This window comes from Prionailurus bengalensis, chromosome C1 (genome assembly GCF_016509475.1).
Source record: "Prionailurus bengalensis isolate Pbe53 chromosome C1, Fcat_Pben_1.1_paternal_pri, whole genome shotgun sequence".
Classification (NCBI taxonomy): domain Eukaryota; kingdom Metazoa; phylum Chordata; class Mammalia; order Carnivora; family Felidae; genus Prionailurus; species Prionailurus bengalensis.
The window spans coordinates 203,240,993-203,264,748 of record NC_057345.1 but is presented as its reverse complement, the minus strand read 5'-3'; the positions used below and the strand labels follow the sequence as shown (position 1 = coordinate 203,264,748).

The 23,756-nt window shown below is 55.7% G+C and overlaps 1 protein-coding gene across 11 annotated transcripts in view; it reads left to right on the top strand.

The window, feature by feature from the left end:
* Positions 1-23,756, top strand: part of TNS1 (tensin 1) — a 202,565-nt gene that overhangs the window by 64,297 nt on the left and 114,512 nt on the right. Inside the window, exon 1 of one of the 11 annotated variants that reach the window (XM_043577786.1) lies at positions 3,168-3,448. The exons of 9 other annotated variants lie outside the window; for them this stretch is intronic. The gene's annotated coding sequence lies outside the window, so the exon portion shown is untranslated. Of the gene's footprint in view, positions 1-3,167; positions 3,449-23,756 lie in introns of those variants that run through there. One more of the 11 variants, XM_043577787.1, reaches the window with a different exon arrangement.

Sequence of the window (23,756 nt, the reverse complement as noted above, 5' to 3'; positions counted from 1 at the left end):
TTCTGTGTCTCTCTCTGCCTCCTTGCTGCCGGCCTCTCTCCCTCCCACCCCTTCAGCCTCCTGCCCTCCCTTCCCCCAGCTCCACAGTCTCCAACACTGGTATTATTCAGTTTTATGAGAAACCCCCAGGCCTACCCCTGAATGGACCAACCACAACTGGAACCAGATGTGCAGTCCAGCACGTGGGGATGGGAGGGAGGGAGGGAGGGAGGGAGGAGGGAAAGGGGCATGGGCTGGCTTAGGAGGTAGGGAGGGGATGGGGGTTGGGAGATGGAAAACCCTGGGAATCCCTTGTCTGCTCTGGCTCAGGGGAGGAGGGCTTTGTGGAGGGGAGGGAATAGGGGCTAAGCAGTCTCCTGTAGAAAGCAGCTCTCACTGTGTGTGTGTGTGTGTGTGTGTGTGTGTGTGTGTGTGTGACTATGCATGTGCATGTGTGAGAGGCTGAGACTGATACTGGTGAAAGTCCAGGGAGGGACTGGGGGTGGATGGTCAGCTATGGGACAGCTCTTAGAAATAAAGGGAAGGCTACTCAATTTCTTTGGGATCTCCCAGCTCCTTGGAAGCCCCTCCCTCCCATCCCATCTATCCTTGACCTTCTGTCTGTGCAGTTTCTAGAGGCTTACTGAATTCATGCCTCCTTGCCCCAGGAGGGCTGGGAAAGAGAGGTGGTATTGGGGTGGAGGATGAGAGTGTCACCTCCAGTGGCTCCTTGCTAGCAACTGAAGCAGGCATCTCTCAGAGCCTCCTGATCTGCTGCAGATGATGCGTGAGGGACATGGTGTAAATGATCCTCAAGTCCTAGCAAGGTCAGTTTTTCTGATGGTCAGTTTTTTATATAGCTTTGAAGATAAAAGTCTGCCAACAGTTATCTTGGTACAGCTTTGTGCAGAATCAAACATTAAAAAGTGTTCGTTTATTCAGTCTGTAGCCAACCATCCATCTATCCATCACTCCACCATTTATTTATTCAGTCTGCGTTCACTGAGAATCTATGCGGCCACCTTGCACTGGGTACCCAGCATGCGAGGAAAGGGGAAGGAAATGATGAATGAATCTTCGCTCAACTCACTGGGACATAGACAAGTGCACCCAACCAGTGAGTGTCCCGGCATTAATGTATGAGCAAGAGCCCTCAGTGTTCAGAGGAGGGGCCAGTGCCTCCTGGAGGGGCAGTTGCAGAAGGACCCAGGGAGGATGTGGCTTTTGAATTGAGGCCTGATCGTGGAGAAGGAAAAGGGGGAATGGTGCCTTGAAAAGGCTTAGAGGTGGGGCTGTGTCACAGAGGGTCCTTCTGCAGTGCTGGGACTGGATCTGGTAGGCAGTGGGGAGCCTGGGATAGTTTGGTGTCGGTCAGGGTGATGGTGGGGTGTGGGTTGGAAGGAGGAGATGGGGAGGATGGCGTGTCTGCCATTCATGACCCAAGACAGGGAGGGGGTTTCCGCTTCTGTGGCAGACTCCCCATCTACCTTTAGGGGAGCCCAGATTGCTGACGTGGAATCTCTCACTTCCCTCCCCTGACCAAGGCTGAACCAAGCCCCTGAGTCGATGTTGGTCTGCAGGGATGTGGGAGTTAGTAGGACAGGCTATTAGGATTCATCTTTGTCCCAGAGTTGGGACGAGGGAGGGCTAGACTCTTTCCTCACACAGTCCACAGTCTCAGAGGCACATTCTGTGGGGCCGCGTCTCTCCTATCTCTGTCTCTGGCTGCACCTACACACTCACAGAGGGAGGCCACTGGCAAGGGCTGGTAGGTTTGGAGATACTGGGATTTGGGACTCTGGGAATCCAGACTCTCCACCTGGGAAGGGGTGAAGTCATCTTGTTCTGGAGGCAGGGGGTGGGCGCAGTGATGCTTCTATCTCCACCCTGCCCACATTAGGGTCCTGGGAAGGTGCCCTACTCCTCCCCCCCCAATCCTCAAGGCTTCACTGTCACTGAAGCAGGGGGAGCAGTCCTCCAAAGTACTGATCGTTGCCCTGTGACACTGGCCCTAGATGCCCCCAGATCTTTCCTGAGACTGTTTGTCCCTCCTCTGGGTCTTCCCTGTCACTTTCCTGGGGGAAGCGTTTGGATGAATTAATAAAATTAGTGAGTGTTAGAACTGGAAGACATCTTGAAGACCTTTGGATCCAAACTCATCATACAGCAGGGGAAACTGAGGCTCAGAAATGCAGGTCACTGGCCCAGATGGGGAAGAGAAGGGCCTTTCAGTGTCTGGAGAGCTGAGCGGTGAGGAGCTTGGCTCTGGAATGAGCCTATCCAAGGTCGACTTTCTGCTCAACATCATCCTGTGTGGTCTTGGACAAGTCACCGAAGCACTCCAGGATCGCTTTCTTCAGCTAGAATAACAGGGGAGATTTGAAGATTAAGTGAGAGAGAGAATATTCTTTAAGTGTCCGGCATGCAACAGGTGTGTTGCAAATAAATGACTTTTCCCTTCTCCTCAAAATAATCCTGTCCACTTATCTTCAAACTTTTCAAATCACGTTTCCCCTGATATTTTTAATTATAAATAAATTTTGTCTATATAGGAAAGTCGAAAGGATTAAATGGTGAACTCCGTAGGTTCTATAATGAATCCTTTGGTATATTTGCTTTATCACATTTCTGTTTATCTCTCCATCCATCGGTCCATGTTATTGTTTGATGCGTTTCAAAGACAGCTGAAGCATGCAATTCATTAACCGGAGTTCCTATTCGCATCACTTTTGCATATAAAACCACAAATGCCTTCACTCAGCCGGGAGAAAAAAAGCAGAGATGAAGAAAAAAACGGGCTCAGAAGTGAGCTTCTGGGTCTCCTGTCACAAAATGAGTTGGGATTGGCATAGAGCAGGGTGCTCTCCAAAAAATTGGGAGTTGCCAGTTATTCTGATTATTATCATCGTTACTGCCATGTGACCAAACATCCTTCTCCGCCCCGCAGCCCTTTGGCCATTTCTCTGCTGCTCTGTTTCTTCCGTGGGGTCCTGGACCTCTTGCCACCTGTCCTCCCGCTTCTGCCCCCAGGCTCTCTGACGCCTCCCTGCAGGTCCTTGGCTGGCTGCTGAAGGAGGTGGGGGCTGCATTGCGGGGCCCCAGGCGCCCGCCCTGCCGGGAGCTGCCCGGAGTCGGCTGAGCGCTTCAGGGGTTAAAGGCGGCGGCGGCGGGCGGGCTGCTGGCCGGCTCGGGGAAGGAGGCGGTGCGCCGCCGGCCCGCCCGCCGCCGGGGGAGGGAGCCGGGCGAGCGGCGCCCTGGCTCAGTTGCTCCCAGCAGTGGCCCTGGGACCAGCTCTGCTCCTGCTCCCGCTCCTGCCCTGGACACAAGGCTTACTCACGCCCTCCTCCCGGCAGCCAGCTTACCAGCTTCTTGCCAGCCACAGCTGCTGCCCCGTCATTGCCCACTGCCTCTGTCCCAGACAGAGGGGCACCCAGGCACCCACCCACCCGGTGGCTCTTCTGTCAGAAAGGTGAGTGTGGGGTGTGTGTGTGTGTGTGTGTGTGTGTGTGTGTGTGTGTGTGCTGGCCTGTCCTACTGATGCTGTCAGGACCTCCCATCACATAAATTAGGGGAGGGGGAGGTCAGCCCACCTGGTCACCTGTCCCGGGGCTAGGCCAGCCCCCAGCCCCCAGCCCGACCTGTCAGTCCCCTGCCCTCATTGTCTGGTTCTGGCAGGGTGTCTGGGGTGTGGTTGTCCCCCGCCAGAAGAGACCAGTCAGGAGGAGTTTTGTTTGCCGGGGAAGTTGCCGGTGTCAGTGGCTGCTTGAGACTGAGGCCAGCAGGGCGAGAGGGGGCGGTCGGGAGTGTGGGTCTGCGGGGCTCTCCTCCCCTCCCTGCTGTCCATACCAGGGGTGCCTCAGGAGGGGACCAGGAGATGGGCGTGGGAATTTTTCCTCTTCATTTCTTTCCCAGCCACCGCTGGAGCTGCTGCCGGGCCCTGTTCTCGGGGCTCCCCTTGCTCCCACCTCTCATCTCCCAGAGGGCTGCCCAAGGCTTCCAGGGAGGGTCTAGTGGGCCCGGAAGGGTTTCCCCGCTGCGCTCACCTCCCCGCAGCTTGGGTCCCTGGGTCCCTGGGCACAGCCTGGCATAAGTGCCCCCTGCTGCCCTCCCCCAGCCAGCAGCTCTCATTCCCTCCTCACCCCTCTGGGCAGAAATGGCTAATCCAGGTGGTTAATGAACAGACACACGCAGCTGCTTTCCACCCCCCTCTCCTTCCTCTCTTCCCACCCCTGTCTCCTCCTCTGACCCTCTGATGCCCTGCCTGCCACCCTTTCCCAAGTGGGGGAGTCTATGCAGAGCTAAACCTCCCTGTCTGGCCCCCACCCCCCAATTCAGGACCAGGGCCAGGACTGCCTGCCCAGATGTTTCTCTGCTGGCCACTGTCTTAGAAGAGGAAACTGGGAGGGGGTGACCAGGGGTGACCAGGAGAAGCCTGCTGTGCCCCCCAGCCGGGCTCCCTGCAGGGCATGCGGTTAGGGGACAGGATGGGTGCTGGGTAGGGGAGGGCAGGACAAGCAGTTGTGGGGTGAGGCTCAGAGGAGGAACTGGAAACCAGGGTTCCAGAATCTTTGGGGACAGGGGTTTTTCTTCTGGAAGCTGCAGAACTTCTTCCATGTGGCAGAATCAAAGCAGGGGGGTCAGGAGGGCGTGGGGGAGCACTCTCTTTCCTTGAGTCTCTGCTGGGCCCCTTCCTGAAGCTGCCTGGGTGGGGTGGGGACCATTGTGGCTCAGACTTGGCCTTAAGTCGCTTCTAACCCTGCCAGCTGGCGGCTCCTCCTGTCTCCCCCACCCTCGCTGTCCCCCAGGACCTCAGAACTGGTTATAGCCGAGCCCCCCATCTGCCCCGACCCCTTTGGCCCAGGGCTGGTGGGGACCTGTGTCTGCATGGGGAGCTGGGTGGGAGAGCTCTCAATAGGACCAGTGCTGGGATCCCCGCTTGGGGAAGGTCTCCCGGAACCCCGAGGTTTGGGAGCCAGGACTTTGATTCAGAGCTGAGAATTATCAGGTGGTGGAGGAGGGGGCGTGGGAATCTCTGCTTCCAGACCCCTGCCTCTCCTTCCCTATCCCTCTCTCAGTACTTCTCATTCTTCACTTCCCACAGAGCCCCAGCCGAGAATCTCCCATGGGGGCCACAGCCTCCAGAATCACAAACACCCTGGGGGTTGGTGGCCGGGTGTGGGGGGCTGCTGGGTGGGGTGCAGGGGAGTTCAGGGCCAACCTTGCCGTTGGATGACCATCTTCTCACCTCTGATGGACTGTAGCAGAAGACCTGGAGTTTGAGAATTCTCAGTGCCCTGTTAGTACTGAGGTGGGAACAGGAAGCAAAAAGGGAGAATGGATTTTTGCTTGGTGAAGGAAGCTTGGCTCAGGTCTGTTGAAGGGTTTCTTAACAAGCCTGCTGGTCAGCAGGAGAATGGGCTGCCTTGTGAGGTAGTGAGCCTCCCGTCCTGGGGAGAGTTCGGACAGCGGCTTGAAAACAGCTTGGAAGGATTCCTGAGCTGGGATGCGGTTAGGAGAAATGACCCTGGAGGTCTCTTGGGATGCTGAGGTCCTGGGATTCTTGAAGTCAGGAATTCTCGGACACCCGGAATGGGAGAGCAGGAAGGCGGTGGCCTCTGGCCTGGGGCGGGGGCACTGTCTTCTCCTCCCTGCCAGTGTTTGGGGAACAGAGAGCCCGATGCTCTCCCCTCGCACCCATTGCGTACTCTCCTGCCAGGTCTGCCCCAGCTGCTTCCTGCAAGGATTCTGAGTTTCTTCCGATTCTTCCTGTCTTATTCTGAGCCTTGCCCCGCTGGTTAACCCCACAAGGGCCAGCACAGACCTGTGTATGGTATGGAATGGAAGGGATGCCATAGACCTCACCCCCTGCCCCCTGCAGTTAGAGCCCATGCTCCCAGCTAAGGGGGCTAACTGGGGGCCAGTGTGTGAGGATTAGGGATAGGGGTGTGCTTTGAGGTTTGGCAGCTTAAACCCCTGCCCAGTTCGTACCCCCTGACCCTCGCCCTCCCCCCACGCCCCCACAAGCCCATGAGAAGGGGCCTCCCCAGCCTGCTAGGACCTAGTAGACAGAGGAGAAGTGCCAAGGTCTGAGATGCAGAAAATCCCCGCGTTGGCTCTTACCTGAGCCTCAGTTTCCAAATTTGTGAAATAACACAGGGTGGTCAGGGGCAGCTTGCAGTGGTTTGTGTAAGTCGCAGGGGGATTTCACGGGAGGAGTGTGGGAGGAGCAGATCACTCGCTGTGTCCACGTCACCTCTCCAGACCTGTGTCTCTGTGGTGTGGGTGCCAGGCTGCCAGAGGAGAGGCATTGTGGGGTTGGAGATACAGGGTTTGGAACCCCAAACCCTGGGAGGCTGGCGCTTTTCATGATGGGAATGTCAAGGTGGGCTTCTGGGAGAGGCTCAGGAACCCACCCGGGCTCCGTCCTTCCCGTCCCAGCCTGCCTCTCCACACAACCCCTGTGACTCCTTTTCTCCTTAGCGGAGAGAGTGAAGGAGTAGGGTCTGAGGTCCCCTGGCCAACCCTCTGCCTCCAGTCAGTCAGTCCTGGCTTCGTCTGAGGATGAAGTCCTTTCCAAGTGTCTAAGTGTAGTCCCTCGTCTCGAGCTGGGACTAGATGAGGCAGCTTAATTAGGACACTCTTTGCTCTGGTCTGACCGAGACCCAATAGAAGGGCAGGAAGGTGAGATGCTGGGTGTGCCCTTGAGCCTAGAGAAGTCAGGGTTAGAGCTGGGGACAGCAAAGGCTCTCAGCTGCAGGTCATTTGGCTTCTTGGCTTCTTTCTGGGGCCATGAGTCTTACCCCAGAAAGGGAAACTGAGGTCCAGCTGGGGGATGTGTATTGGAGGGGGGCAGAGGAAAGCCCTCCCAGTTACTGGACTCTGAAAAAAGCAAGTGGGTGTGGTGCTGGGGGAGGGGGAGAGAGGTTTTCAGAGACTGGAGGGACTCTTGTCCCCAGTGCTGTATCCCCATGGCCCTGGCTCTTAGCTTTCAAAGCCATTAGGCACACAGAGGCGTGGGCACCAGTGAGCCGGAACGAGAGGAGTGGGGTGGAAGGGTTGCCAGCCTTGCAGGCCATGCCCACCTCCCTGGGTGCCCTACTCCATTATGCAAGGTCACACCTGGCCCTCCTCTCCTTCCTTTTCTCAAATTGCCTGAAGCACTTTCCCAAGAGGGGAGGTGGCAGGAGGTGCAGCTGGGTCCCTTGCCTGCCTCTACCCTGGTTAGTGACCTTGGCCATCTTTCTATTTGTCCACACTTTGGTTTCCCTCTGGGAGATGGTTGGTCTCCACAGAGTTGGAGCTTTGTGGGGTGGGGTGGTAGGTGGGCCCCAGGCAGTCCTTGGTGCTGCCTCCTCCGAGGGCTAGTCTGGACTCTGTAATCCCTGCCTTTTTAGGGCTGGAGGCTTGTAGCTCAGGCCTGGGTGTTTCGGGAGGCAGCAGGGACTAGCCAAGGAGGGTGTGGTCCCGGGGAGCCTGCGAGCAACGAGGGGTGACAGCGGTGTCTGAGCAGAGTCTTGTCCTGCTCCCATGGTGAGAGGGAGTCCCAGTTAGAGGTCTGGGTTCCCCAGAAACCTTCCTAAGCCTTCTCTGGCAGAGAACATGGGACCCCTTAGTTTTCCCCGTCCTTCAAACTTCCCGTGTGCTCGTCTGTCTTCTGGCTGGATTACGAGCTCCTTGAGGCCAGGCCTGTGCCTTTTGCCTCTCTGGCAGTCCTTACTGGGCCTGGCAGAGGGTTGCTCAGCACGAACTGGCTGCCTGATGAGGGGCAGAGGAGTGATGGTTTTAGATGGGGCCTGGGAGGACTTGCTAGGCCCGGAAACAGGGCTGAGTTTACTCAGAGGTCTAGAGTGAGGCAGAAAAGGTGACTCTGAAGGCCAGCCTGCTGGGGCTCAACTGAAGATAACCCTATTTATTGACTGTGTGGCTTTGGCAAGTGACTGAACCTCTCTGAGCCCCAGTTTCCTCATCTGCAATAGGGGATAACAATTGTACCTGTTTCATGCTGTGGTTGTGAGTATCAAATGGGTTAGTTTATTGGAAACACTTCCAGCAGTGTTTGAGCCCGGCACGTAGCAAGTGATCAGCAAATGCGAGTAATTGTTATTATTGGTTCTGGTGGTGGTCCTGGTGTTTCTCTAGGGGCTCAGTTCACTCTTTTCTCTCTCTTGGGGTTGTTCCGTCCCTAAGACGGGAGCATTATGGGATCAGAGGGTGGAGGAGATGGTGGCGTCATTTTCCCTTGAGGGGTCCTAGCATCCGAGCCTAGAGAAGAGGTTCCCCCTGACCTCTGTCTCTCTCTCTCTGTGAGTGTGGGGAGGCGGGGAGCTAAGGGGACCTCCCGAGGCCCTGTCTGCCCAGGGGAGCCGATGCAGAGCTGTGTTTATGGAGGACGCTGAGAAAATTGCCATCACTGTAAACAAGATGCATTATTATAAACCAGGCCAAGCTCCCCTCCTTGGATCCTATCCCATCCCTTGATGAGAGTCACTGAATCAGAGACTCCCAGGCCTGGCAAGAATGTGGCTGGCCTGGCCTCCAGGCAGGCTTCTCTTGACCGTGGACCATACCCATGGGGGTGGTGTCTGTATTGTAAAGTGGGATCCCCAAATAACTGCTGCAAGTTGCTGTGTCTTATATCCCCTAGGTCTCTCTGAAGTCTAACCTCCATCCCTCTTGCTGCAACTGTAGTTCAATCCCTTGCTGGCGGGAGGTGGGGGAGAACCAGGCCCAGCCCTTCCTGCATGCCACATAGCTGGGGGCTTTGAACCTGTGGTAGGGGTGGGTCCTGGCCACACTGCCTCTTCCTCCCAGGGCTCTCGCCTCTCTGGGGTCCTCCACCTTCTGGTTCCTCATTAGCAGGGGTCAGCCCTAAAGGCCTGCCAAGCCGCACTCTCCACCTAGCCCGGGTTCCCACCCAGGGAGGCTGGGGGTGCTCCAGGTCAGGGGTGTGAGCTCTATTTCCGGACCCCTGGCCCGCCCAGTTGCAGCTGCAAAAGGCATTAAGCTTTTTTTTGGAGAAAGAATGGGCTTGGGTTGATGATGATGACAGCTGGGGGGGGGGGGTTCCTGAGCTCAACCCGGCCCTATCTCGCTTCCCCTCCTCAGCCCTTGCTCACCTATGCTCCATTTCTAGGCCATTGCTCCTCTGGAGGAGGGGCTTGCCTTTGGCTCTTGACCTTGACCAGATCTGAGCAATCAACTGGTCTACAACAGCCCTTTATGGGGAGCAGTCTGTGGGTAAGGTCCTGGGTTTGGGGCTTGGTTGGGGGTCAAGGGGTGGGCAGAGGGTTCAAGGGAAGTGTAACACAGGCCCAGGGCATGGGGAGAGCAGTGCTCTTGCTCTGTCCCTGGACTCTGGAAGTGTCCCTTCCCTTGCTGGGCCTGGTATCCTCACCTGTCAGCTGAAGGGCTAGGGAGGTGCAGGGCTGGAAGCGTCCGGGAGTCCATCCCAGGCTGCAGACTTCACCTTGGATTGACCTTGCTTCCCTTCTGCCCCGCCCCCACCTCTGGCAATCGCAGGCAGGAAGTCCTGCTGATTAGGGCCCTAATCACTGGCTGAGACTCCCAGAAACAGCAGAGCTGGTTGAGCAGAGAGGGGTAGGCGGACAAGCACAGGGAGAAGCCCTCACCGAGGGATATGAGCTGGGTGTTCAACTGTCATGGGGGGCACTTGATGCCTGCTTGAGGCTGGGGGTCAGCTTCTGGGGTGGGGGCAGTGCCCAGGCATCCACCTTGGAGGCTGTGTGGCCGTGGCTGAATCTGGCCAGGCACACGAGGCCCCTGATTATTCACTTAAAAGCTGTTTTTGGGCACTGACCCTATGCCAGGCAAGGTGCCGGTGGTATGGGGCTGGAAAGGCCAGGGGGACAGGGTCTAGTAGGAGACAAAGGGGAGTAGATGGACAGTTTCTGCCAAATGCAGAGGGCGTATCAAGCAGGAAGCGGTGTGTATGACCTGGTGGAGTGGAGAGAGCTTTGGAGAAGAGGTGCCATTTGAAATGTTTTTTTTTTTTTTTTTTTTCCAACGTTTATTTATTTTTGGGACAGAGAGAGACAGAGGATGAACGGGGGAGGGGCAGAGAGAGAGGGAGACACAGAATCGGAAACAGGCTCCAGGCTCCGAGCCATCAGCCCAGAGCCTGACGCGGGGCTCGAACTCACGGACCGCGAGATCGTGACCTGGCTGAAGTCGGACGCTTAACCGACTGCGCCACCCAGGCGCCCCTGAAATGTTTTTTAAAAGAAAAATTTTAAATGTTTTTATTGATTTTTGAGAGAGAGAGACAGAGAGAGAGCACAAGCAGGGGAGGGGCGGAGAGAGAGGGAGACACAGAATCCGAAGCAGGCTCCAGGCTCCGAGCTGTCAGCACAGAGCCCGGCGTGGGGTTTGAACCAATGGACAGTGAGATCATGACCTGGGCTGAAGTCAGACGCTTAACCGACTGAGCCTCCCAGGCACCCCGAGATGGGTTTTGAAGGTTGAGAAGAAGGAGTTGTGCAGGAAGCAGAAGGGACGAAGACTTCTTCAGGCGCAGGGGAAAGGCACGCACGAAGGCACAGTAGCACACGTGTAATGGATAAAATAGTGGCTCCAGTCCTGTGTTAGAGTCAGACACACGGGGCTGTCCCTCCCGGCTCTGCTGCTTATTAGCTGGGTGACCTTGGGTCAAACCTCAGTATCTACATCTGTAAAATGGGGTGACTATTCCAACCTCATAGAATCATAGTAGGGATAAAATGAGATCATGTCTATGAAGCAGTCAGCTCAGTGCCTGGCACAGGATAAGCCCTCAGTGAGTGTTGTGTGTAGGAAAGCCTGGCTTTGGGGAGAGCTTGTAGGTGTTGCTTGGGGTCTGGCCATGGGGGACTTTCTGAGCCAGGTTAACAAGGGAGCAGCCGAGGGCTTTCATGTGGGAGAAATGCGAGGAGACTGTTATTTAGGAAGGTGATTTGGGCAGCTGTGAAGACTGTCCAGCCCGGGGAGATCTGGGGACAGGCCATAAGCCAAGGCCCTTGGACTCCTCTGTTCAACTTTCTCAACCCCAAGCTGGGAAGTCCTCTCCTGAATCACTTCGTCTCTCTGGGCTCCCTTCCCACGTGTTGCCCTCCTCTCCTGAATCAGGAGGCCGAGGAGGCCCTGAAACGTTACTAGGAGATCTTTCAGGCCAGAAGAGAGCCCTCCTGGGTGAGGCTTCACACACAAGACTGGCACGGACGGATCGTAGCGGGTGGGGGTGAGGATGGACCGCAGGCAGCTCGCGTTTCTGAGGAATCCAGAGGCTCCTTTTGGGGGCATCCTTCACCATCTACCTGGCACACAGTAGGCCCTCACTATTTGTTGAATGAATGAACAAACAGGAGTGTCCCCGAGTCAGGTGGAGGAGCCTGCCCGCTTGGAGGCGGAGGCTTCCCCGCCTGACTGTAAGCGGCCTGGTAAGTGTCTGGACAGGGGCTGCCCGTTCAGAGGCACGAGGACCGTTGAGCGTCGCCAAGGCCAGTGTGACCGCAGGAGTTCAGTGGCTGTGTGTGGATGAGGAAGCAGGGATTTCAGGAGCTTTAACTTGGAGCCAGGTCCTATCATGAGGCAATGTGGCAATGTGGGGGCGGGGAGGGGGTCAAGGTCAGATGCTGCAGCCACACCGTCTGAGTTTCAGTCTTGATCCCGTCTCTTGCAGGCTGTGTGACTGTGGTCGGTGCTTTAATTTACTCTTCTGTCAAAAGTGGGAAATAAATAGAAGCATGTCCAGAGTGTAGGCCATGTTATATGACCCTTGATTATCATTACTGTTATCATTATTATTTGTGTTGGTGTAGAGGGAGAGAGGCAGGCAGGGGCTTCTCGGCAGGCATAAGTGCCCAGAGTGGGTGGAGAGCACAAGAGACAGACGAGGCTCCCCAGTGCCTCGTGAGCTTCGAAGGCTCTTCAGTGCCTTGTGAGCTGCCTCGGACATCACACATGGGGCTGTGTCTGATGTGGCCAGCGGGGCTGAGCTGGGCGTGGGAGCGGAGGCCGCGTCCACCCTGGATTCCAGGCGGGAGCCCTGGGAGAGCAGGGGAGCTGGGGCGAGGGCCAGGGGGAGGAGAGGTGAGCAGAGAGGAGGCCAGGACTCTCCCAAGTCCCCAGCTGGGACCCTAGGAATTCCTCCCATCGTCTGCTGCCAGAGGGCCTGGCCTCTTAGCTGCATGGCCTCCGGAAGGCCTGTGGTCTTTCTCCCCATCTGCTGGGAAGACTGTTCCTCGTGCCCCTTCACCGTTAGGCGGTGATTGCTCCCCACCAAACACTGTTTGGGGAACCCCCTTCCTTCCTTCTCTCCTCATCTTGGCTTCAGCTCTCCCAGTTCCAGTGCTTTTCCGGATGAGCAGCTGCTTTGCAGTGGGCAGGGGTGAGGGTGGGCTTTCAGGGCCTGGCCCAGGACTTGCGGTGCAGTGGAGGGACTGGTGGCGGGTGTGGGGGGTCAGGTGGCCCGTTTCCTGTCCCTTTTTGGCACCGTGTGACCTTGGGCAAATCGCGCCCCCTCTCTGGCTTGTTTCCTCGTTTGTAAGGTGACAGATGGGCCTTAGGAGAGTTCTCTAACCAGTGCTGAAATCCTGCAAGTCTGTGGATCTTTCTGAGCAGAGAGGCTCTTCCTCTTGGGGCTGCTAGAGGAGCCATCCAGCATGGGAGTGGGTGTCCTGGAAGGTCTTCAGGCATCTGCTGGGAAACCAGCTGAGATGCTGGGAAGGTCCCTTCCAGCCCTGGGATTGGAAGGTTCTTTGCCCAGTTGACCACTCTTCCAGGCAGCTCTGTTTCTTGGAACAGAGTGGAGGGTAACAGCTGTCAGGGTTGAGTGGACCAGAGTCTCCAGGGCTCTGTCCCAGTGACTCAGGTGGAGATGCACTGGCAGGATTGGAGCTAGTGAAGCGGGGGAGGGAACCAGCCAGATCTGCTGGCTCCCCTCGGCCACTCTCAGAGAACAGAGTGGGAGTAAGTGATGCGCTGGGGGGGGGGGGGGTGCAGGGTGCAGAGAAGAGTGAGTAACAGTTGTGAGTGAGTAATGGCCCCGTGTCTCTGCTGGGCAGGTGGCTCCTAGTCTGCAGGGCTGTCTGGGGCTCCGGAAATGCTCCCGGGAGGCCCAGCCACTGAGTCACTTAGGAACTGGGGGTCTAAGGTGGCATGCCCCCCGCCCCCCTCCCGGTCCCTTTGCTTCTTTCTCTGTGCTCCTCTGCATCAGCCATTCCTTCCAGCTCTGCCACCACACCCTCTAGGCCCCATAGTTGCCCTGTCTTGTCTTCGAAGCACCCAGGTGACTTGGGTTGCCTATAGGAGTATAGATTTTGCAGTCTGGCTATCCTGGGTTCAACTGCTCATAGCTGTGTGACCTTGGGCAACTTACTTTTCTCACTGAGCTTCTGTGGCCTCATATGGGAAAAGGAAGATGTGTCTATTGTACGCACTGTTGAAAGAATTAAATGTGGCATCATGTCTGCAGTACCCCGTGCATTCTATGTATTCAGATACTGGGGCTGTCAGTCAAGGCCCCAAGCTCTGTTTTGCTCCTCCTCGCCACCTCCACCCCTAAAATTCCAGCTCCCATGCCTTTATTCCATGATTTTTAGGATGTTTATTCTCCTATCAGATCTGCCCCATGGTTTGTACACTCGCCCTCCTGTTTCTGACCCTTCCTACCCAGCTTCCATCAGTGTGCCTTGCCCCTCACCTGCTCTTCCAGAAGGACGGGCAGGAAGTAGGTAGGGGGGAGAATCCAGGGGGAATCTGCTGCTGGTCCTGCCTCAGTGGATGGGCTGGCTCCTGCGGGCACTTTGAAACAACAACAACCTCTGAGATCTGGGTGAGTGTTCAGACTTGAACCCTCCCCACCCCACCTCTGCTGGTTATGCTCTCCCCTCCTGTCGTCTGCCCACATGGGTCATTCTGTCCCTGGCTTCCTCAGATCAGCTGTGCTCCGGGACCAGGTCCCCTGCCTGTGGGTGTGCTGGTGGGGCTGCTGTGTTCCTGTTGGTGCAGCTCTGCTCCGGGTGGGGCCGGGAGCGCTAGGGAGTGACTTTGCATCTGGACCTGGCAGTGGGCCGCAGGACTGTGTGTGCAGTGTGTGTGTGTGCCTCAGGGCATGTGAACTGTGTGTACGTACATCAGCGGTGTCTCTGGGCCACCAGGTCTGTGGCCCATGTGAGCCCCCTCTCCTGCCTGTTTAAAACCTGCCTGCATTTTCTGAACCCAGTAGAGAGAGGCAGGCCTTCCGCTGCCCCTCCCCGCAGCGCCCCTTCCCCCGGACCTGGTTTCAGATGTGTGCATCTCCGAGGTTCTCCTGGAGAACAAGGAAGCAGGGGGGTGGATATGCGTCAGATGGAGCCAAACAATGCCCTTGACAGCCAGGCCTCCGCCGGCCTCCAGTGCTGGCTTCACTTCAAGTCTCCACTGCCTGCCTGCTAATTGGGAGTGAGAGGGGGCTTCCTGCGCTTCGGCCACAGATGGATTTAAAGGCGCAACATGAGGCTGGGCTGCCTGACCCTTGGGATTCCTGCTTCCGGGGCTCCTGGTGCCGTTCATCAGAGCAGATGGGGTTCCAGCACACCAGCCCTTGACAGGTGCCAACTGTGCGGAACCAACACACGAACTCCTCCTGTCGCTGCCTTCTGGGGCCTAGGAGTTTCCTAAATGAGTGCATTTTCAGATACCTGAAGCCTAGCCGGAGTTGAAATCTCGGGGGAAAAAGGTGGATTATTATTATTACTTTTTTTGGATGGGAATCTTGCATTATATTCTACTGTCCCGATCTCTGACTTAACGGTGGATGGGCGGGACCTTGTAAGTCAACAACCTCATCTCATCTGTTGTTGTTCCTCAGTTTCTTCTTTCAAGAGGGCATGAGAGCAGAACCTACCTCACGGGGTTGAAGTGACGATTCGAAGAAGTCGGGATACATGCAGTGCTCAGAATGGGGCACCGTGCAGTTTACTGCTCTGTAAATGAAGACGTTGAGGGGCAGACGGGAGCAATAATACAATAGCAACCGACTCAGTGGAAGGGGACTATGTTTTCCCAGCGGGTGCTGTGTTCCAGGAATCTTTAATCGTGTCCACACAGTCAGCTTTATTGAGTTGCACCCTGCAAAGTGGGTCTCCTAACTCCCATCTTACAGATGCAGGGGGCTTCAGGAAGTGGTGGTCTGGGACAAAGTGCCATTGGGAGCACGCCTCACTCCAAGTTCAGTGCTTTTTCTGTCCCACTTCTTGCCCTTTGGTTGGAAACCACATGGCCTCCCGATGTGTTGAGGAATTTGGAAATAAGGATCCGCAAACAGAAGGTGTTATGTGTGATCTTTGAGATCTGAATCTGCCCCCAGCTACCCATTTCTTGGCTAGATTCAGAGCAGTCTAGAGTCCGGTGATGAGGCAGAATGACCTTTAGGTGTCCAGGGAACGTAAAAGCCACAGATGGGCCCTGAGGATGTAGAAGTTTCTCCGGGGTAATATGCGGTTGGGTTTCTTTTCACCTTGTTCTTTCTTTTGGTGTCCCTGAATCTTTCAAAAAGGAAGTACTTTTAGGTTACAACAAAAATTTTCTTCAAATTTGAGATGGTTTTCTTTTTCTTTTTCTTTCTTTTTTTTACATTTTGGTGTTTCTGAAATTGGCATGTGCCTTGCAATTGAAGTGTACGTGTTGGGTACATTTTTCCCCCTCAAAAGATGGTGCCCCAGACAAGCAACAGCATCTTGGAAATTAGGAAACGGGGGGAGGGAGGGGGTAAACACGTGCACTTTGCAAGGCACCATGCAGGTGTGGAAGGGAGAGAGGCCAGGAGGCCCCGTCATGGCCCGCGAGCAGATGCTGTGCTGGTTTCAGAAGGCCAGGGGAGCCTCTGGTGTTTGTGTGGGCTCGAGTGTGGCTTCTAGCCCCAGAATTCTCAGCTCGTGGCCTGGCTGAGGCCAGCCTTTCCCCCACTACCCTCCCCTCAGCCTCCTTTGCCATGTCCGAGGGTTGCTGGTGTGCTTCTCAGTAGTCCCCGAGCCCTTTGACTTCTTGGGTTTCCCCCTTGCTCTTAGATATTTTTCCCATGCGTCCTTCCTGCCTTACTGTTCTGGCACAGTTTAGGGTCAAAGGCTTTTGTCCCTTAAAGTTCTCATCTGGGGACAGAAACCCTCAGTGGGGAGTGAGGGGAGTTGGGTGGGCAGTCTCCCTCTGGGCGTAATTTCTGGAAAAACAGATGGGTTTGAATCCCAGTGAGATAATAGGCCTCTTCATACCTTCATTATAGCAGTTACTGGGCTCTTTTATAATTCTCTGTTCACATGTGTGCCTCCTCCAGTGGGCCCCAAGGTCCCCTCCTGGGCCAGGCCATTCTTATTCATCTCTGTCTCCCTCAGCTGGGAAGCTGGCACTGAGGGGCCCTCCTCAGTATTGTTGAGTGAATGCATGGTCTTGCTTCCCATGCCGGTCACCCCCTGCCCTCCTGCCCCCCATTCCACTGAAACCTTCACCACAGACCACAGCCCTTCCTCGACCAGATTCTTCTAGGAACTTCCTAGAAGCTGCTCTCTGTGCTATAGGCCATGTCACCCCACCCCCTGCTTCAGAACACATGGCCCCTCTCCAGGAGGGGAAGAAGGGCTGGGGTTTTCCCTGGTCTTTGAATCTCAGGAGAAGGCAGCTCTGAAGTCTACATTTCACACTGCCTGTTGACACTTTCACTTGTACAGTAGAGGCCCTGCTTCCTCCGAGTCCTCCAGGCTGGGCCCCTCAGTGGTATCTGGCTTCTCCATCTTCTAATGTCTCCTTGAAGCTCTCTTGGTAGCCTCTCGCTCTGCTTCCGGCCCTGGCTCAGCGCCAGACTCCCTTCGGTGGCAGCTGCCTATTTTAGGCTGGACATTTGGCCTCCAGCCCTGCCCCTCACCTGTGCCCTCTCTCACTGGCTCTGGAGGCACTGGGCTACTCCAGAGCCCTGGACATTTGCCTCAGTCCCACCCGCCAGGCCTTGCACAGTGTGCCCTCTTTGACCCGCTTCCTCCATTTTGCCGTGTGCTCCCTGGGCCCAGCCGACCGGTCTCTCTTCTCTGTTTTCCCACCTCTGCCGTCTCCCCTGCTCCCTCCACCTCAGAGGCCATGCCCGCCATGAAGCTCTTGCTGTGGCCCTGACTGGGCAAGGTGGTGTGGTGCTGGGCAGAGCGGAGGCTTGGGACCTCGGGTGAAGTGTATGACCTCTTGGAGCCTCATCTGGGAAATGGACTGATAACACCTAGTACCTCAGAGTGTATTAGATGGAACAGAATTAGACCTGAAAGGGGGTTTCTTTGGCTGGAACAAGAGCATTGAGGCAAGGAGGTGGGGAATGGAGACTGAAAGAAAGACCCAGCCAGGTCCCTGAGGACTATGAGGACCATATTAGGGCATTTGGACTCTATCCCATGGACCCGGGAAGGACTTCAGGCAGGAGAGTGACAGGGCTGGATGTGCATTTTCGAAATAGTTCCCTGGCTGCTGAGTGGGGAATAGGTTAGAGGGGCAAGACCGAAGGCAGAGACCTGAGTTAGGAGGCTCTCACAGTAATCTCTGTGGTTAAGGGGACTGGAGGGTAGGGTGGCTTGGAGAGATATTTGGGCAGACGAACTATCCAGGCTTGGTGGGAGGGAAGGGAAGGAGGAGTCAAGGCGGGCACTCAGGTTTCTGGCTTAACAACCTTGGGTGGCTAGGGGTGGGGGAGTAGAGTGGTTGTCAGTGCTGAGCAAGGGAGCAGTGGGGCGGAGGCAGGGTGGGGGTAAGGCTGTGAGTCCAGTATGCTGACCAGTGTCAAGCCCTGGGCCGGCCCAGCTGTGCCTTCTTAGCCCTGCCGGTAAATTCCTGTGGCCTCGTGCCCCACCCTGTCTTGTGGCTATTGCTCAGCCCCTCTTGGACCCTTTGCTTACTCTCTAGTGCTCCCAAGGGCCTGGCACATAGTAGGTGCTCAGTAAAGGTTTGCTGACCTCAACTTTTCCGATTCTCCTGGTCACTGGGGTTTCATCATAGGAAGGCTGGCCTGGTTGCAACCTCAGCCCTCCTGGACTCCCTAATTGTGGGTGTGGGTAAGTGGGGCGCTGGAGCCGGGGTCCCAGCTGGGGTTCAAGGGGAGGCAGATCTTCTGAGAAAATGCTCTGCAGCCAGCCGGGCTTCCAGCATGGGCTGATCCGGTGCTATCTTATGCCATCTTCCAGAAGGGCTCTGCAGGGGACCAGCTTCAGTAAGCGGGGAGACTGCTGGCTGCACAGCATATGCTCTGCTAGGTCCACCGCAACCCCTTTCCTGTGGCTAGAACCTTCTGGCGGGGCACAAGAAGGGCACACCCAGCTCTCCCCCTTGTGTAGTTGGACTTCCCAGGTCAGGCTGCCGCGTGTGGGTGTGGCTAAGAGGTCAGGGAGGTGTTTGCCTGTAGAGAAACTTCCCTGACTGGAGAGCCCTTTCTTGAGTGTGTTACCAGACCTAGAGGCTGGCAGTGGGCTGGGAGGCCAGTGAGTGGGGCCTGAGGAGAAGGTTCCCAGACAAGAGGGTGGACCCAGGAGAAGGGCAGCTGCTGGAGCTTGGGGAGCAGGTTGATTGGGTCAGTGGTTCAAGAGGTGTATGGCTCAGGAGGATTTTGGGGGGAGGACTGGGGGCAGGAGTCCCAGGGGCAATGCCCGGAGTCGGCCCTCTGGGACTCTCCTCTATTTCTTGTCTGAATTGGAGTCTGTGCTGGGTTTGGGGAAAGGGCCGGTCCCCTGGCTCTGGAGGGGACTCTCGGCTGGGACATTCCCTACCCCCCTCAGCTCGAGGTGTCCCTGGGAACAGGCCCCTTCTTGCCTCCAGGAACTGGATGCACTTCCTTTCCTGATCCTGAGCAGAACTCTATATAAGGGAAGGAAATAGCCGAGTAGGCCGGGAGCAAGCTCTGGTGAGGACAGGTGGCCTGGAGGAGGGGGTGCGGGCCTGGGAAGAAATGGAGCCAGGGCAGTGGCCATCTCCGCCCCCCCCCCCCCCCAGGAACCCCCTGCCCAGGGCCTGGGGCTCAGAAGGGGAGGCCAGAGTGTCTTGAGCCACTGAGCCATCCTGGCCTTGTTCTTGCTGCCCCCCTCACCACGGCTGTGGTGTTCTGTAGCTGCCTGACTGTTATGCACCCTCAGGTACTGAGGGGTGCACATTTGCCTCCTACGGGGCTTCCGAGCCATCCCTTGGTCCACTTGGCTGGGCTCATAGGGGCTGGCTGTGGTCTTTTTGCTGGAGACCAGTGGACTCGTAATGTGAAGTCTCAGGTGCTGGGCTGTCCACGGCCAAGGGGTCCTCGGGCTCTTTCTTCAGTCACGTGGCATGTGGGCTAGATCCTCTGGGGTCAGGATCTGCATTATTCTTGACCCCCGCCGTGTCGCCCCCGTGACCAGGGCTCAGGTAGCAGCATGCTGGCCACAGGCTCCCTGAGCGGGGCCCAAAGGGTGAACAGTGGCTCCCGTGGGGAGGGTCCACTTGCTTTGTGCAGGGCAGGAAGGGAAGAAGTTGGGGGCAGTGGTATCCTTCCGTGCTGTGGCTGAGGGAAGAGCAGTAGAGGCTGGAGGTGGGGGTCTATCCAAGTGTGTGTTTTGTTAGGGTAGGGATGGGGGCCTCTTGGTTTTAGGGTGCCCAATGGCCCCTTGTCTCTGGGCTTTGGAGCTCCTCCTCCTCTCTACCCCCTTCCCCCCTCCCCCCCCATTATTAGTAGTATTGCTATTTGCGTTATCTTCTGCCTGCCTTAAGTTTCACCATTTACTTCCCCCTGCCTCCTCTCCTACTCGGGCATCTTCAGTGGCTCTCCAGTGCCAGCATCTGAAAGTCTTAACTGCTTTGCTGGGCAAAGTTGCCCGTAGGCAGTTCCAGCCTGGAAAGAATTTGCAGCCAGTCCTCCTTCCCTTTGTCTCCTTCAACGTGTCCTTTAGTGTCCCTCCTGCTTCCTTCCCCCACCCGTGTCCCGGCCAAAGGAGACTTCTAGTGGTTCTTCCTGCTGTGCCTTATTCATGTGATCATTGCCACCTGAAACGCCCTCTCCTCATCTCCACCTGTTAAAACCCTATCCACATAGTGAGCTCCAGGCCCTGAACGAGACACCAGGGTTGCCCACCCTGGGGGGGTCTTAGAACACTAGTGGGTGTGACACCCCACGGACAAAAGCAATGTGTCCTGGAGGCCTGGCCCAGAGGACCCTGCTCCGTGGACCCTGCTTGCGCCCCCCCCACCGAGTGCTCTCTGCTCTCACAGCCCCTGGCACCTGTGTATGGCTATGGAGGCAGCATGGTGCGTTGGGCAAAGTGGGTATCGGAGTCAGGCCGACCCAGGTGGCAGTCCGGGCACTGTCATTTAGCAACTGTGCCCTCTTGGATCCACAGGATTGCTGAGAAGACTGCTTGAGATCCTGTGAGATGAGGGTACTGCTATCTACCGCCAGAGGGCCACAGGGAGAGGTGCCCGGGTGGCTCAGTAGGTTGGGCGTCTGGCTTGTGGTTTTGGCTAAGGTCATGATCTCATGGTTGTGGGATCGAGCCCCGTGTCAGGCTCTGTGCTGACGGTGCGGAGCCTGCTTGGGATTCTCTCTCTCCCTCTCTCCGCCCCTCCCTTGCTCTCTCTTTCTCTCTCTCTCTCTCTCTCCAATAAATGACATTTAAGAAAAGGTCACAGGGCGTGTAAGGGATAACATAGTGTGCCTGGCATGCAGTGAATGTACACAGAAACCTCACCAGATGCTGCTGCTTCTGCTTCTGCCATTACTACTAGCTGTTCGACTTTGGGCTATTGCTTAACCTCTCTGAGCCTATTTGCCACAAAAACTTGTCATGAAGACTGAATAAAAATAATGTATGTAAAGCACCCAGTCAGTGGTACACAGCAGGCCCTTGGCAAACCCACCTTCTCTTCCCTCCCGTGTACCTTTTGGTGTCGTTTGAGATGGGCGCCTGGAGCGGTGGGGGCAGGGATGTGCAGGAGGCGTCAGCGAGAACTTCGGTGGAAACAGCCTGGGTGTCCATCGAGGATGGATGGATAAACACAATGTGCTGTACTTATATGGTGGAATAGTCTTCAGCCCTAAAAAGGAACGCCGCTCTGCTAAGTGCTACGACATGAATGGATGATCCTCATACGGTCCTGGAGGCTGGAGGTCCACGATCAAGGCGTTGGCGCGTTTGATTTCCTCTGAGGCCTCTCTCCTTGCCTGTTCCTTGTGTCCTCACGTGGTCCTCTTTTTTTGCTTGTGCCTCTAGTGACTCTCTGTGGGTCCTAATCTCTTCTTATAAGGACCCCAGCCATAATGGATGAGGGCCCACTGATGGCGTCATTGTAACTTCATCACCTCTTTAAAGACCTTTCTCTAAATACAGTCCCATTCTGAGGTACTGGGGAATTAGGACTTCAACATATGAATTTGGGGGGATATAACTCAGCCCATAACACGAAGTGAAAGAAGCCAGATACAAAATGCTGTGTGATTCCCAGTGTATGAGGTGCCTAGAACAGGTAAATTCGTAGACATAGAGAGGAGATTAGGGATCTCCAGGGGCTGGGAGGAAAGGGGAAGGGGGTTCTTGTTTAGAGGATGTGGGATTTCTATTTGGGAAGATGAAAACATTCTGGAAATGAATAGGGGTGATGGTTGTACAGCAGTGTGAGTGCACTTGATTGCCATCGAATTGTACTTTTTAGAAAAATGATTAAAATGGTGGGGTGCCCCGGTGGCTCAGTCGGTTAAGCATCTGACTTTGGCTCAGGTCATGATCTCGCTCTTCCTAAGTTTGAGCTCCACCTTGGGCACTGTGCTGATGCTCAGAGCCTGGAGCCCGGTTCAGTTTCTGTGTCTCCCTCTCTCTCTGCCTCTTCCCTGCTTGCACTCTGTCTCTGTCTCAAAAATAAACAAACAGTGAAAAAATTAAAAAAAAAAGAAATGGTTAAAATGGTAAATTTTATGTTGTGTGCATTTTACCACACACACAAAAGACTAGCTAGAGATAAGGGGAGTGTATGAAGTGCTTAAGTCAGAGACTCAAGTGGCTCTAGTTTTGGCTGGGGCAAGGCGGCCCTGTCCAGCCCCAGGGGCCAGGTGGTCATGGGTGTGGGGAGCTCCTTGGAAGGGCTGGGCAAGTTGAGGAGTCTGGGGTTTTATGTAACTGAGGCTGAGAACCTGAGGCCCTGAGAATGGGAGTTGTCACCCAGCTGGGGACCGGGTCCTACCACTTGCTCATGACTGAGGTGCTGGGGGCCATGCCAGGTGGGTGCCTGGAGCCCACAGACCAAGATTTCACTTCCAGTGCACCCTTCCCCAGCAGATTGACCGGGGACAAGTGTCATGATCTCTTCGAGCCTCCATTTTTTCATCAGTAAAATGGGAGCAATATTACTGACTCTGCAGGACTGGAAGGTCTCAGAGAGACAGGCATGTGGCAGGATTAGCCCCAGCACCTGGCACACAGGAGGTGCCCAACAAATGGCAGTGATTTTTACCACCAGTGGCTGCAGGTGCCTTCCTTTCTTGGGCCTTGAGTGTCTTTCATCGTTCCACAAGTATTTAGTGTGCAGCTACTATGTGCTGGGACTAGTGTGATGAACAAGATGTATTCCTTGCCCTCACGGCGGTTGTTTTCTAGCAAGGGAAACATAGACAAGAAAACAGACACCTGCATAATTAGAAACCGTAATTAGGTCTGTGAAGGAAAAGATAGGAGTGCAGGAGTGTGTGTGTGTGTGTGTGTGTGTGTGTGTGTGCGTGCATGCCCATATGTGTGTAAATTAAGGGAGTCAGGGAGGGCCTCTCGGGGGTGGTGGCATTTAAGCCTAAGCCAGAAGTGTGGGAAGGACTCAGCTATGCAGACAGCTGGGCTGAGCGTGTCCCAGGCAGAGGGAACAGCATATGCAGAGGCCCTGAGGAGGAGCAGAGCTAGGTGTGTTCAAAGGACTGAGATCCGCCCCCCTCCCCTTTATGGATTTGGGTCCTTGACAAGGGGATGGATATAGAGTGGTGGTGGAGAGGAGGGCAGGGGCCAGGTCATGCAGAGAGCCCTTGTCTGCCTGACTGGCTGCTGTCTGGTGCTTTAGACCCTCGTGATCCCTGGGGGAATCTCCAAGGGTGTTCCTGTTGTTGGTATTTTGCTCAGGGACATTTGAAACTCAGAAAACATTAGTGGGGGGGGGGAGGGGGCTGATGAATGCCCAGCATTGGCCCTGATCTGGCCCTGGCTCAAACTCACAAACTGTGAGATCATGACCTGAACTGAAATCAAGAGTTGGATGCTTAACCGACTGAACCACCCAGGCGCCCTGTACATTTTTTTAGTAGGATCATAATGAGGCCAGGAAAAGAGCTTAGGACAGTAGCAGACAGACAGCCACATTCCATGAGCTTTCCATTACTATTGTTGTTGACTACGACCATATGGAAGCCAGCATCTACAGGAGCATCGGCACAGCAGAGAGGGCAGGAGCACATCTCGATCTGGAGCCAGACTGCTGGGTTCGTGTCCTGCCTCCTCTACTGGACAGCTTGTTAACCTCCCTGTACCTCAGCCTCCTTGTCTATAAAACAGGATGCTGAGGTTTGTTGTAGGAACTAATGAGTTAATTTACGCAGAGTGTGAAGAACAGTGCCTGGCATATAGCGAGTGTGATGGGAGCGTTAGCACTGCTGCTTTTATTGTTGCCTTTCTTAGGGTGGAAAAGTGCGCATCAGGCCTGCTCAGTCCCCGCTGTGTAGATGGGTTTTGGAGGTATATTAGGGGAGGAGGCTTACCTGAGGCTGACCTCCTGGGGCTGAGCCCTGGAAT